We start from the raw sequence: 15,185 nt of genomic DNA on the forward strand, positions 1-15,185 counted from the left end.
CGGCAGATGATTGAAAAAACCTACATAATTATAAAAAGAAATAGCCAGGAGATGAAATTTAATTAGCTCTGGATAAGATGTCCTGTAATAGATATATTAACTTAACTGTCGATGTGACCCGATGTATTCTTAAAAGCGATAAATGTCGTTAGTTTTGTCTGGTAAAGTGTTGTCTTGTAAATCAGTTTTAAATCATTTAAAAGAACACATTATCACATTAGAAGTAAATTTCTTTTTGATTACAGTGTTGCTCAAAATTGTTGTTTGAAATTGAGTATGTGAGAATATAAGAATGGGAATTAAGTTTTTGCTTAATCAGCTGAATGATTACAACTTTCCAGAACCTTTGCAAATATCTTTGACCACTTTCCCTTCTTGGCCAAATATCGACATGTTTCAGATAGCAAATATGATATACATAATATTATTTTAAATTTTTGATTATACATATTATTTTAAATTTTTGATTATACACGATATTATTTTAAATTTTTGATAAAGCAATCAAATGTAATCTAATCCTTTATCTGGTTTCTTGGTCCAAAGCGACAGAGGAAATTTATCAAGTTCATTGAGATTTTGATACTAATACTCATGTGTATTTTATTTGTTGTTATAGTTCAAAAAAGCTTCAGTGTTCGTTCACAATATCATTTCCAATGCACTACTAACTGCACCACTGAAAGCTAATTGTAAGCGTACTCAGTTTAAAAACGTAACAACCATTATGTGCTCTTTAGAAACTAAAATTAAAAAAGAAAATTATATTCCCAGACACACGGGAGCTTATTATAAAGCTATCTTACATACATAAAGCCTTGAGGGATATTTCTTCACTTTCATTACCTCTTAAAAGTGAAATAAATGTCAGAATACTTTAAAGTATTTCCAGATTAACACGGTATTTCCATTTTCACAATTCAAAAAAAAAAACTGACCCTGACTATGTCTAGCAATATCAATTTTATAAAGTCAAACATTGACCCTGACTACGTCTAGCAATATCAATTTTATGAAGTTAAAAATTGACCCTGACTATGTCTAGCACTATCAATTTTATAAAGTCAAAAATTGACCCTGACTATGTCTAGCAATATCAATTTTATAATGTCAAACATTGACCCTGACTATGTCTAGCAATATCAATTTTATAATGTCAAACATTGACCCTGACTATGTCTAGCAATATCAATTTTATAATGTCAAACATTGACCCTGACTATGTCTAGCAATATCAATTTTATAATGTCAAAAATTAGGAGTATAATATGTAACTTAACAATCAAAGTAGAAGCAATAAATAATTCTCCTTATCCGTGATCAAAGTTAACATGTATTGAAGTTTCCGACACACCCCAAACTACAAATCAACTTTTGATGTGTCCTTTTTAGGACAGGACCCATGAAACAACCCAAATTATGATGTGTCCTTTTTGGAAAGACCAATGACGAACCACATTTTGACGTGTTCTTTTGCGGACAGAACCCAAGTCAAAAACCAAATTTTGATGTGTCCTTTTCGGACAGAACCCAAACCATAAACCATGCTGTATGTGCCCCCGCCTTTGCCGAAACATTTGAATTTGATTTTGATTAATGGTTATGAGGTTATGACCTTTGCCTTGGTACAGTTATTTTATTAGCAGTACATGTACAAGAATTAATGCATATTATTTTCAGTCAACGTTGGAGCGTTTGGCCCTCAGCCCACACTCAAAATAGAACGCAGCTGAAGAATAATGACAATTCGACACTGGACATCAGTCAGATGTTAAAGATCCTACGATTGCATGCGAATTGCTTCTTTTCAAAAAAGGAGACTAAAAATAATATCAAGTTATTTTTCAATTTTCTCCAAGTAGCACTTGACTTTGTTTCCTTTAATAACATGGACGGCATATGGATGAAAGACAATACAAATTGCCCCCTGCAGCACTCTAGAAAAGGTAATTACTGATAAACTGACTGGCATAATGTTAAGTTTTGAGTGACTGATGGCTATTAAACTCGATCAATAAAGGGAAACAATAGGTAGATACATCGATCTAATCGTTACGGTCACTTAACGTCTAATGTCTCCACTTCAGTTTTAATTGTATCTCAGAGCAAATTAACATCTATTGGTGTCAACCACATTCTGAATTTTTAAAGTAACTACAACTCTTCGCGTGCCTCTTAGTCAGCACTCATAAGACTTTGAGTGCTTGTGCATTGCACATAACTATCTTTTGTCACCACTTGAACACGGTTAGATTGTTTGCTTACTGCTCATCATTAAAGAATTTAAGAAGTTAAAATGTGCCATTGACGTAGGTTCCAAGTTTCTTGGAGTAGGATTGATTGACATTTCCAGCAGACCTTTACAAATCAGTTGTTAAGATCACGCGATGTATATTGGGTATTTTAAAAAGAAATTGGTCGTATTCTACAATTGAAACTTGTAGCAGAGTCAAATGCATTACGAAAGTCTATAATATTATCAATATAATATTTGCTTAGACTGCTGTTATCCCTGTCAGTCCATTAACATTGACTGTGAACGTTATACGTTCTTTTCAACCAATTTCGTATAAACGTTTTTCTTCAAAGAAAAGGAAAGTAACATAAAAATTTTCATTTTCATAATGTCTAAACATCGAAACGAATCTATCAATTATGTTGGAATAAAATAAATTCTCATTTTGGAAAATCCGACTCATAATATAAGCACATTTTAGTTTCTATGGAAGGTGTGATTTTGTATTTCCGGTGCTGTTTGCTAGGACTGCTTGATGGTCTGGGACTTAAAGAAATTGTATATAAGAGGTTTCCTAAAAAAACTGGCACCATTTCATTTTTCAATCAGACATCTATGGTCCCTGCAATTCCACAAAAACTAAGTGTTTGGTGACTTCACTAATCGAGAAGGGTCTTATGTGATTCAAGCATTTTGTTACGATTAGTGACATCATTTAACACTTGTTTTGTCGAATTGAAGGAACCGTAGATGTATGACTGAAAAATGGAATGGTGCAAATTGATTAGTTTTCCAGATAACTTTTTCACCACAACGTCAGATTCATCCACCACCATATTATACTTGTAATTTAGAAGAACTGTGGTGTGATCATAAATACTGTATCGAACCATAAACAACTAATAACAATGACATATTGTTAGCATGGCTCTTTACCAATAGCTTATTAATGTTCCTTCTCATACTAGATAGAGCTTGTGTAAACTCGTTAGCTATAAGTTAATTACCAGAACGCTACTTTCTAATTAATGTCTTTAATGTTTACCCGTCAGCTGACCTGTTTCTCGCCAAGTAGTCAATGTTCTGTGATTTTAGATCGTGATCACATTTTGATAGAATTACTATAGCCAAGCAAGTTGATCTGTCGACGGCCTTCAGCAGTTCGATATCAGTTTCAGACGGCCTGTGTTATAGGAAATATATTTGTAACTGAATTTTTTGTATGTCACCCTGCTCTTTTGATAATATCTTTGTCTATTTCTGAAGTAATTTGCCGCATTCGCAAAAATCAGGATTCTGAAATTGATCATCATTGAGTTTCGTTAATAATGCCTTAAACACTTGCTGAATCAAAGGAACTAATAAATTTATTGAGTTGAGAAAGACATAGTATAGAGGGGAGAAATTGAAGGAATGTTTAATTATGAAAATTGACAGTGCCACTGTTCAAATGTTGCCTTGAACTCAATTACGAAGATAGCTATTTTCTTTTATTTTCAAATAAATCTGATCGCATACTGATAGTTATGTTAATTTACGATGTAAGAAAACTTTTACTTCCTTGTAAGAAATGTTGAAAGCTGGTCGTTAAGAAACTTTTAACTGATCATTTAGATACAGTCATTTTCTATAGTGTATATTTCATTATTGAAGCTAATGCAGTTACTTCGTATTTCGTGTCATAGTCATATAATTACCACGAGAGAACCCATTTTCTAAACTGTTATTTTTACATTAGCCTGACAGTCTTCAAGTGTAAAATGTCGATTTAAAGTGCATAGAAAGCTATATATGGCCAACTTTCATGCAAATAAAGAATTCACTTATCGTTAAAATAATACGAGCAATGTATGGACTGGCACGAATAAATACTGTTAAGAAAATAAAAGCTTGTTGAATGGAGTGGAAGAAAATCAGAATCTGTCTAAAGATTGCTCTTCCTACATTTTTATAACCTGCTATGAGAATGGTTGCAACACTTAATTTCAATTGTTGCTATTTTATTATCTGATTTGATCAACAACTGCATTATGTATTTACTAATTTCTTTTGACATGTGACAAATCATCTGAAATAAGTTCTGACGTAAAACAATCCAGTATGTTTTTTCTGAATTATTAGTTTGTCAATTTTAATGTTGCTTAAAGAAAGAATAGAAATTTTGTTTGACAGATATTTAAAAGACATATTCAGCTTTAGAATTGCTAACAAACCGAGGCGTTTCTAAAACTAGCAGAACAATCAGTACAAGATGCATCTTTAAGGACAACAAATTTCCATTCTCAGTTCAATTTTTAATGTAGAAAAAACGTCTTATACTTTTATTTGCCCTTGAAGTGCTTAAACTAGCCTTTTACGTGTTATGACTGGAGCCATTGGTAGAAGTTTGGTCAACTAACGTAGCAGAGAAAAAACTTAACGTAAGGGACTGTGAAATCGCTCAATTTAAGTGAATTTGCAAAATCCGTTTTATAGTTCATAAGGCGATATCGTTTATGAAACAGGTTTGACAAGACATCGTTGTTATAATAAATGGCAACCAGTTGGTAAGCGCTCCATTACCAATAAAACACGAAGATTTGGCACTGGTATGTCACATATATAAGGTTGGAAACAAACCAAGAAAACAGACTGTGAATGTAAAGAGTCTTCGAGACGCTTCAGTAAGATGATCTGGTATACCAGACACTAGTTGGGTGAAGATAGACATTTAATTAACTCCAGATCGATATGGTCTATAACTTCTTTACAGATTGTCTATTTAGTTAGAACAAATACATCATTATAAAACATATTTCAATTTGTAAGTCTTTTTGAAGATCAATCGGTATTTTCCTTTAGGGGGTTATTAAAGCTTACACACTCTTCTATAGAGGGTCTCAATCGTGCTCTTTGTTCGTCGGGAATTCCAATATTTTGTTCTTTTTGTCTGATAAGCAAGAAATAAGATCGGAATACCAAATTTGATCGTGAAAATATAATAGGAAAAAACAATGTATCTTTTAAATCGTTGATAGAATTGAAAATTGAGTTTTTCAAGATAACCCTCATCTCATGTAGTGATAAAATTATTCTTGGTCCGAGTCATAACTATGCGTAGGCCTCAGTTAGAAAGTACTTTAATACAATAATAATTGTACTTGTGATAATACTGATACCACTGCCGGAGACCACATTTTAAACATCGAGCTAATAAAATTAAGATTATGCATCTACAGCCATGCTACTTTAATACATAAGAGATTCAAAACTTTGCAAGATAATAATCAAGCATAAAACCTAAAATTTGGAATATCACAAACTCGCCAAATGTAAACCTTAGATTTCTGATGGCAAGTCTTCACAAAAATAATGAAGAAGTCGACAGAAAAAGAAAACTACAAGAGAAGAAACCTACAGAAGGACAACTAGCAATCAAGATACAGTAGAACCTGGGTTTCCAACTTGGGTCTCGGAGCATTTTTCTCGGGGTTGCTGACTAGTCTGAAAACTTGATGAAAATTGATATCTTTCATAAAAAGAATGTAAAACGTCACGGAGAAGGATTGTGATTGTCTTTCTGGGTGGTGTTGAGATACGCATTGCAATACTTTTCTCTGAGAAACACAGATAACCATCAGATTTCTTTTCATCATTCCTAAACAGGAGAAAAAATTGCTCTGCGGGACAATATGACGATTCTTATCGATAAACAATATAGGAGTAATCATGGGCTACCTCGCCTTTAGCATTCCATGACTCTAAAAATATATCAATAATGCACATTGGCAGTCTGTGATTTAACACGTACAATTTGAAAAATGTTTCTACCATACCTTTTTATCAGGCATATCGGTTATACTTGGGAGACAAAATTAAGTTAATGCTACTCTAATTATTTCCAAGAGATATAACTATTGTTATACTGGATCTAGACATTCAACTTTTAGCACTTATCCTTGACACAAATTCCATTCAAATACGCCCAATTAGACCCACTACAACTTGATGGTTTTGATTGCTTCGTCAATTTTTAGTTGAAAAGAGCGGTAAATTGTCTCGAAGGACACTAGTTGAGGAATACTTTATATCATGAAGGCGTGACTTGCCATTCAATAATTGGTCGCTGGACAAAAAACAGTGATGAGTATGTATATCCGAGTCGCGACATTTAGTAGCTTCATAACGCTTTTCTGTCAAGTTGAATCGATAAAGAATAAAACTATTATTTTTATTACCCAACTGGACGCCACAGACTGGAAATTAGCAATTCTAAGTTCTCCAGCTAGACTATAAGTTTGTATTAAGCATGAGTAGTGGGCGATCACGATTCTTGCTGTTCTTCCGTCTCTCAATTCCGGTTCACTAAATAGTACTCGGCACTTGAAGGACACATGTGTAAGAATACGTATGACAATATAACTTTGACTATATATTGCGATCCAAGAACATGTTTGACAATCTTAGAATTTGTAAGAACATTTATGACGGTCATATTGACATGTAAGATGATCTGAGAACATATATGACGATCTAAGAATATGTACATGTATGATGATCTGAGAACATGTATGACGATCTATTAAAACATGTATGACAATCTGAGAACATGTATGACGATCTAATGTTGTTACTTGAAGTTTATAAAATCGACGTTTATTAGTTAAACTGTAACTAATGCCTTTATTATCTTTGAAAATAATATTCATTAGCGACATATTGATATTTTGGGAAAAAAATCAAAAATACTAATATTATATTCGTCATATTTCACAACAGAGTCGAAGCAAACCAAAAAGTCTACAAAAAGACGTCCCGCCACTAGCAGAAGGTGTACTATATTATATTATATCTATAACTGTTTTTACACAGTAAACTATTTGATTGAGATCAATCGTTTTAAAAACAATATTCTATTGCTATTCAAAGCTTGCTTCAACTGAATTACTTTTTGATTGATTTACTGATCATTATGTCTCCCGAGACTCGCAATGTCAATTAAGAAAAAGAAAATGGCGTAGACTCTGATATAATCGAACTTCAGTGCCTTATATACAGTTTCACCTTAACCAATGAACGGGAAAATTGGGTTAAATTTGTAGAAAAAAGTTTACTGTTATTTCTGAAAGCGGCATTCACATTTTAATTCTCTGGGGTGGCATTTCAGAATTTATTTTTACATTGCTTTTTTTTAGCATTAAAAAATATCTTTCTAATTCAAGAAAAACCGACTTAACATTTTTAAGACACATTTATTTTTTTTAATATTTTAAAAGGCCACACCGAAATTGAACAAATCAAATACACATTTAAAAGAAAAAAGTAACCCTCGGGGTTGCAGTAAAAAGATAATTCAATTGAAATACAACTGAAATGTACTGCTGTAGAAAACGTTAAATACCTTACGATATGAGAGTCCTTATAACGTAATGTACTATAATAGAAGAATATATCTAGAACAAGCGGTTAATTGGTGTGAAATGGCATCAAGGGCAGTCTGGTCCATCAGTACTATATCACATTCTGAGTAGCTGATAAATAATGCATCGTCTTCTACAAGTATAATCGAGAGTCAACCCTAGAAGGAAGTGTTTAGTGATTTGGCCACAGCGTGGATGTAAAATTAAATTTATGACTAATTGGTATGGTCAGATTGTGTAATGACGACTCTGTCAAAGTATCTACATGTAAACTGCTATCGTTGCAGTAAGAATATAAAGAAATAAAATGGAATTTAACAACCTACCTGTACCCTTGAATACAAACGAGTGATATGTCTGCAGTTACGCATTTGAATTTCAACTTGAGCTATGTTATCGAGAAGCGAGGCGTCTTTACCATCGCGAGAATTGTACCTTGGTCCTTGGTCCAATTACAACACAATTTGTGTCAAACCTTGCTTGTTCCTGATACTTAATATAAACTCCAAAATTCAAAGATTGTGCCCAATAATTTTAAGGGGCTTGCCTTTGCATTGTCTGTAAACGCAATTGCGGTAAATTTTTAAAAATTAATTTGGAATATTCGACTATGAAGGGAGGAATTAATGTTTTAAATAAAGACAACCACTAAATTGGATCCTGTTTAACTGATCCAGCAAGGTAATAACTCACACAAGCCACTACGATGCCATTTCACAATATCATAAGATTCACCTCTTGCCCAAAATCGTTAAGAGCATTATTCCCCTGACTTGATACAGACCCTGAGAGTAAACTAAATTCGATAATTGGTACCCACTTGACTTAACATATGTTACTTATGTATGTCGTATCCAAAAGTTATCATGCACCGATTGCAATTAAATTCGGCGACTCTCTATATAACGGTCAACTAATAACCTTCATTATACTCAATTAATGTCAAGAGAGCAAACTTATGAGACAAGAATCCTAGCATCATATTTTTCTAATCATCACCAACCCTGTCCTTTCAATCAATGCTAGCCCTAGTAAATGATGTGTTTTAGTAGCGTCATTAGTAAATTATACTGTCTTCGACTACATCTAATGAATACAGTTCAATTACTTTATATGGACACAGATTCGATTTTTTTGGTTCACCTCATATTATTCTAGAATTTTATATGTCTGGAGCGTCAATTCGAATCATCAGAATCAAAATGACCTAATCTTGGGGCGACGACATGGTAAGGGGTTTGGTGTATTCGTCATAAATAACCTCATGAGAACCATTATGCTTTCCATCATTTTTGAATAATTGTTATGTATACTTTATATCGTGGTGATATTATCTCAGGATTCAAACGCAACTGGAACTACGACGTTCCATATTTCAGTTCATTTAAGTAACACTCGACAAGTATGGCATCTTGAGCAAAACGCCACAAAACCAGCCCTACGAATTACTTATGTCAGAGTATTCTGCAAGTTGAGGTCTGACGTCTTGAAAAAGTTACATCTGCAAATAAATGGCCTGAATTCTTTCGGTCAGCTATATAAATTAGTAAAGATTGTCGAAAACATTGATAAGGGGAACCAATTAAGTTTCAGTTTATACTGTCCACAAGACTTTATCGGTGTTCATATTCGACAGATTATTTGTGTAACAGCTTAGTTGACTGAACTGTTATCTTGTGAAATAATGCCTTATTTAAAATTCTATTTCACTCGTCGAAGGATTTTAGAGGGGTGCACTTTCAGTTTCGAACCTTCGAGCAATACCATCACTTCCTTGATCCAATTATCAAATTCTCTTCATTTCTTTGAAGTATTAATTTCTCAATGGCCACAACATTCTTTACATTGCTTCACATAATTACCTCCTGGAATTGTCTGTGTTCGACTTTGGTTATCACTGCCTTTAAGGGATTAAGATTAATCCACAATAATCCACCCACTCCAGAGACAGAACTAATGGAAATAAAGTATACCACGTTTCCTCGACATCATTATCATTACAATATAATGATATATATTTTCTTTCAGTATTAACAGATATGAAATGGTTAATTTTAACATACTAATCACAGTGCCTTTGAGCGTTTTCGGAGACATATATGTATTTGTCTCGGTTAGGTCGTGGGACTTGATTATCATTAGTTTACAATTACAACTTTTTAAAATGTAGGGTAACACGTAGGCTTATGGGTAATATTATATCAATTTTCTAAAGCTTTATTGTTGTATTAGAAATAGCAATCGATTATGGACAATTATGATCCAATATTCGTTTCATGTTGCTAATAGTACAACAAGTGCTATGATAGACCAACAAGATAATACTAAAACGTGGAATAACCACACTGTCATACACTACTAATAATCAATGTACACTTTGACAAGACATTATGCTCATCGCATTACAGTAAGCTATATTTCTTTGACTCGGTCTTCTCATTAAATAGTTGGTCTATAAAAGTCTTAAAAGTTATATATGGAAGCCCTTGACACTTCTGTCCATAGAACCGCCCATGTCAATCCAAATAAGAGAAAAAATCCGACGTTCATTTTGGAAGCAGTGACTGATCCCGGACAAGACCGTCAGCGACTTCCGGAATCATCATCGGTTTAAAAATTTAAATATAGTCGTTTTCGGCGGATCACAATATATTTTCTGATTACCTTTTTTCATCATTCTGCAATTTGTAGAATCTACCCCTTAAAACTGTCTTCTCTTTTTCTGTATTATTGACCCAGTTATCATAATATGTATCATATTTCACACTAATGATTTTGTCCAGAGCTTACTTTGTGTGTAAATATACAAATATTGTATTCCATTTCTAAAGATAATACATTAAAGCGTCTAGAATAACGAAATTTGATACAAAACAGATTTTATCGATGATGTCAAAATTATCCAAATTGCATCACTATTTCTTCTGAAGACATCTGTAAATTTTTATTAAAGAAGTGGTTTAGTATCTTAAAATATAATCGCATATTAAACAAATCTATCTTGTATTTTCAAACGGCTATCGTATATTTTATCAAAGTAATCGAGCATTAAAGACTATAGTGTATCTTATATAGGTAATCGTTAACTTATTCATAGTGCAACTTTATAGGGCTACCATGTATCTTTATAATGTAATCGTGTATTTTATAAAGACAATTGTGAAGGCTATCATCTATCCAAACTTAAGTAAATCGTTTATTCTATGAAGGTAATCGTTTATTCTATGAAGGTAATGTTAATTCTATGAAAGCAATCGTTTATTCTATGAAAGTAATCGTTTATTCTATGAAGGAAAACGATTATTTTATGAAGTAACTCGTTTACTCTAAGAAGGTAAATGTTTATTCTATCCTTAGAAAGTAACAATTTTTTTTTTATTCTTTTATAATTTTCGTACTTGAAAGTCTAACTGGATGGTTATACATGGATAAAAAAAAGGCTATAAACGAGCTTTACATAATACATATGATCAGACATGTACAATGCCAAATTCCAATTGAAGTCCTCGATTGATTCCAAAGGTCGTTTTTTAAGGGTTGAATTATAGCCCAGACATACTCTTAATTCATTCTAATAACGACAGTGATACTGAATCCAGCAATTACCACGGAACATAACTCTCGGTTTCAACACGAATCATCATGTTCATTTGTTTGGACAATATGTCTAATATATGACACTGTGCTCGACATGAAATCTACATTGACTTGTTAGCAATATTGCTATCGATCTCCCACACAGATTTATTACTTTTCATAAAATGTAAAGTCTGCAGGAAATTAAGCAACATGGTTCCTCATCCATTACTAGAAACTCATTTCTGGTTCGTCACTTGCCCCATTATGTCTGTATCCTTGACCTTTTTTTAATAATGAAATGAAATGGAGTTTTACATCCTACTTTTTTGCAACATGTGGACAAATGAAGACGGGCAACGCCATGCAAGGTACAATAAGGTGAATTTTGCCAGGACAGCGGCATTAGCCTTTCTAGATTTCAAACTGACAAGATCGTTAACGTGCAACGTGTAAAACACGTCCCATCTGAACGACTAGACGCTTTTTCCATGTCAGCCACTTCAAGGTATTTCTCAGTTAAGGGGTAATGTAAGGAGAAAATTTTCTTCATATTAAATTTGGTTAAACTGCACCAAAGCATTTTCCCTAAAAAGAACTTTTGTATCCTTTTTGAGTAAATCGAGGACTTGAATAGCTTCTGCAATTAATTTGCACCACAAGAAGTATTCACTACCAAATATACCATGTAGGCCAAATGATGAGATCAAAACGCATGTTTTCTCTTATAACAGGAGCCACAAGATATGCCGGAAAGTAGGAATAACGCCTATTGAAGCTATGCATGTCATTGACACATATACAAGGACTAGAACCCTCACTAAAATCTGTGTATTTGAAAAAATGTACCAGCTTATACCGTCACCGTGTTCATGATACATTATTATTAATATGTGCACTCAAATTATAATATGTATACAGATAGCAAAATAGTTAATATTATAACGAAACCCACATCGCAGGCCGCTGGTAGTTGTTGCTGCTAGAGAATGTTATAATATCAGTCCAATGAAATAAACACACACTCGTTTCACATTATACCAAATGTCAAGGATTATTTAACGACCTAAATATCTAATTTACATCTCAACCTTCAAGCTTCAAATGGATTCTAAATCGTGTTAAAAGGGTGAAAAAGAGACTGACTGTTAAAATGCCGTTATAATGTAATTTTAAGTATTGTGAGAACACCAAAGTCGTGTAATTGACAGTGGTTATTCAATGCTGATTTAATGGTGAAATTATTGACTTGGACGATCAAATGTCTATATATTCAGCCACAGCCATCGCCAGTTGTTAATAGTGCGGAAACATTGGCAATAGCCGAACAAATTTACCTTTTTATTAAGATAAATACATGCAATCTGTAAATCGTTTTTCAACTCAGTCATTGTAATAGTGAATGACAGCTGTATAGCCTTTGGTCGCCACAAGAATACATTCATTTTACTTCATTTGGTGCATCAATGATAACATTGCTAAAAATAGTATGTTTTAACACGCAACTGAAACATTTTATGTCTGTGAAATCGTCATATATTTTCTCAGCGGCTTCGCCTCTTTTTTCAGGAATAAAAAAAGGCATGTAGATAATATATTAAAAAGAAAAAAAAGTCCTACGATGTTGGAAAATCAAAATAAAAAAATTAAAAATAATCGATGTGAACACTTAAAAAAACAAAAATAGGAACTTCAGAACATATTTAGAAACAAGTTCGCCTAGAAACAAAAACGTCTATGTGTACATATCAGCTCTAAAAACGTCAGCATGAACTTCAGAAACAGAAACATCAGTATAAACATCAGATACAAATTGTCATGAAAAAGGACTTCAGTATGAATAACAGAGATAAGAACATAATAATGAACAAGAAACAAGAACGTCATTATGAACACAAGATACAAGAATGTGATTTTCTAAAGTTACAGTGAAGTGTCCAAACTCCTCCATGCTGAAATGCCGACAATGCAAGAGAAACTACCGTTACATAAGCCAAAACTGCTGGTTTTTCATTTTATTTTACTCTTTGTTGTTAAGAGAGTTTGGTATCTGGGTATTCTATTGTCTGGGAATTTGGGTGAGTCTGGTACTTTTCTTGCTCCAAGGAATCTCTCTCATCATTATTCCTCCAGTACAAAACAACTTTAAACTGTAATAATGTTTCAGGATATAATTGTCATAATCGATTAGAAAACACAAGTTAAACTTTAACTATTGCCCTGTGTTTCATATTCTTTATATTCGACACGTTATCAATCATACTTTGAGTCATAAAATATCATTTTATAGGATAAAAATAACTCGTAACAACTCAATTCAAACGAACGGAAATAAAAAGGAAACCGGGTTTTATGCACGTTAAATTGATGTCGTTCCTAATTATATTCAACTTAATGCATATTTTCAAATGATTTATAGTTTGAAGTCATTTATTTGAAACACTCAGGCCGTATGTGTTTAAAGATTCATTGACAATTGAAAATCTAAACATAGTAGGCTCAAGCCGTCGTGTTGAGAATATTTCCTCACTGTACATGGCATAGCTCAATCAACCAAACACCAGAATTAATTCAGGATGAAAAGCTCCGCTTCCTTTGATTTCATTTAACCGAATCTGTCTCGACTCAAGAATGAAACTTGTTTGATTTTCATGATTCGTAAATACATTATAAAGAGCAATTACGTATTGGTTAAACTATGATATATTGTATGGCAAAAAAGAAGGATTTTCTGGTCATGGCTCACAATTGATATAGTCGTCTAAATAGTCACAAATAGTATTATTTTCTTCATGTAAAATAATATAGGTAGCTGGAAGTAGGTTCTAGCAGCTGGTAAAGCGAAGTAACAGACGACAAGGTGTTTGCTAATAAGTCTAATTTGATCGAAAATAAAACAACAGTTCACATCCAAATAAGCGAACTTTTTCTGTTAAATTCTTTTTTATAAAAATGCAGCTGCTTTTTAATGGCTGTGTCTGTGTTAGAATTACTAGTTGAAAATTCTGGTCGAATGAGCTAACTTGACATATAAAAGTCTATGCCAAATATATGCCAAAAGACCCATTATTTGCCATTTCCGTTAGAATAATTTTAATGAATAAGGCTATGGCTTATTATCCTATAAAGATTCGTGACAAAAGTCTAATTTAAAGGATCTAAAAATTCTAATGTATTCGAATCAAATGGGTTAATTTAGTCCCTGATTATATACTTTTATTAGTACCTATTAAAACAAGACTGGTTACTCACTAGGGACTCGTTAAACTCTTATAATCAGTTCTGTTGTTAGTGACTACTAATAAGGATAAACATTATACATCGCTGAACTTTTACCTGTCACTCGAACGGTTATTCGGTATTTCCAATATGTTGCTTTTGATGCCTTGTAACTCAAGATCTTATACGACTTCATATGGATATTTGAATTGAGAAGAATTGACATAAAATTAGTTTTAAATTAATTAGGGTACTGTTGAGTAAAGCGGTGTACAACGATAGAAATTGGCCCCTACAGCACAATTTGATTATTTGTTGTCTTGCTCCCATACTTTGAGCAATTTCATTTAATTCATCATAGTATTATTACAAAAAACCCTTACCTCCATTAGATCTTTAAACAGTTGTTAAATACATAGTAGTCACCATGTATAAAAATGTAAATAGGTTAATTAACGCTATTTATATATCCTTTAAAATTTCATAAATATCCATGAATTATTATAGTAGGTATGTATTGAACCAATGATTCACCCATTATATGACATTACTCTAGCATAATCCATCATTATGGTGTCAATTGGGACTTTTCTTAAAAAAATTCATATAATTATAACTTCTAGTTTAACTATTTCTCTGGATGTATTTTACATTGTAATGTGTTTTTTTTTACATTTTAAATTTGAAATTCCATTAGCTACTACTTGTGTATAATTATAATGGGAAGTCCCAATACCAATAAAATAGATCGACCC

This window comes from Lottia gigantea (genome assembly GCF_000327385.1).
Source record: "Lottia gigantea unplaced genomic scaffold LOTGIsca_3, whole genome shotgun sequence".
Taxonomy (NCBI): Eukaryota; Metazoa; Mollusca; class Gastropoda; family Lottiidae; genus Lottia; species Lottia gigantea.